The sequence below is a fragment of the Bos grunniens genome, chromosome 3 (assembly GCF_055505025.1).
Source record: "Bos grunniens cultivar Pamir isolate PY7600 chromosome 3, Bosgru_T2T1.0, whole genome shotgun sequence".
Taxonomy (NCBI): Eukaryota; Metazoa; Chordata; class Mammalia; order Artiodactyla; family Bovidae; genus Bos; species Bos grunniens.
This window is the reverse complement of record NC_141167.1, coordinates 98,815,930-98,817,365: the sequence shown is the minus strand read 5'-3', so window position 1 is coordinate 98,817,365 and position 1,436 is coordinate 98,815,930. Positions and strand designations below refer to the sequence as shown.

Sequence of the window (1,436 nt, the reverse complement as noted above, 5' to 3'; positions counted from 1 at the left end):
GGGATTGGGGGCAGGAGGAGAAGGGGAAGACAGAGGATGAGATGGCTGGATGGCATCACTGACTCGATGGATGTGAGTCTGAGTGAACTCCGGGAGTTGGTGATGGACAGGGAGGCCTGGCGTGCTGCGATTCATGGGGTCGCCAAGAGTAGGACACGACTGAGAAACTGATCTGCTCTGATCTGATGTCTCACTTAAAGGGTGAAAGTTATATCGCTCAGTCGTACCCGACTCTTTGCAACCCCATGGACTGTAGCCTACCAGGATCCTCCCTATATTGGATTTTCCAGGCAACGCGTGAGTCTGAGTGAACTCGGGGAGTTGGTGATGGACAGGGAGACCTATCGTGCTGCGGTTCATGGGGTCGCAAAGAGTCGGACACGACTGAGTGACTGAACTGAACTGGAGTCGGTTTCCAATTCCTCTTCCAGGGGATCCTCCGGACCTAGGAATCGAACCCGGGTTTCCTGTATTGTAGGCAGATGCTTTACCGTCTGAGCCACCAAGGAAGTCCAAGGTCTCTTCTATCGTTGTAAGTAGGTCGATTACCAAGGTTGATGAAATCATGACGTCACTTCCTCGTCACAGGGGACTGGCCATTGGTCCTGTGGACAGGGGTGGGGCGGGGCTTGGGTTGAAGGAGAGGCGCCGCCTTAGAGGTCTTCAATGGGGTTGGCTTATGTAAATTTTGCAGCGAAGTGGTACTGTTCCCGGCGAGTCACTTCCCTCGTTATGGAAATTTTCCTGAGATTTTGTTTGATTTTTTTTAGAAGAGTTATTTGGAGGGCCTGAGGCATGGAAAAAGAGAGGGTTCAGAGGACAGTGGAAGAGTCGCGGGGAAACGGCAAAGTCAGCGTGTGTGCACAGTGAACGTGTCTAAAGGTGTGCGGGGGACCAGGGGGAAGGTCATCTCATACTTACCTGGCAGAGGAGATACCATGATCAAGAACGTGGTTCTCCCAGGGCGAGGCTCACCCATTGCACTGCGGGTGTGCTGACCTCTGCGGTTTCCTCAAATAGAGGAAACTTGACTGTGTAATTTATGGTAGTGGGGGACTGCGTGCGCGCTTTCCCCTGATAACTAAGTAATAACTGCAGACTTTATCTATGTTTCCTTGGTGGTGGTTAGTCACTAAGTCATATCCGCCTCTTTGACCTCATGGAGTGTAGGCTGTTAGTAGGCTCCTATGTCTATGAAATCTTTCAAGGCAAGAATACTGGGTTTCTTCTCCAAGGAATCTTAAGCCAGAAATCACACTTGGGTCTCCTCAGTATATACCCAAGCTCAAGTTATTTTTCTAAGTGGGAGAGTTGGAAAAGACAGATACGCTGGGGGCAAAGTAAAAATCAGATATACATATACAACCAAGAATGTCTTTTTTTTTTTTTTTTAGGTTCTTTGTTGTAGTAGGTATGGGTTTGCAACTATTTTCTCC

At 49.2% G+C, this 1,436-nt stretch overlaps 1 non-coding gene across 1 annotated transcript; it reads left to right on the top strand.

Annotated features, from left to right (window-relative positions):
- The first annotated feature begins 913 nt into the window (after nt 1-913).
- LOC147376223 (U1 spliceosomal RNA) lies at nt 914-1,077 on the top strand. Its single transcript, XR_015161730.1, has one exon. It is a non-coding gene; the product is annotated as a U1 spliceosomal RNA (small nuclear RNA).
- The last annotated feature ends 359 nt before the right edge of the window (nt 1,078-1,436 follow it).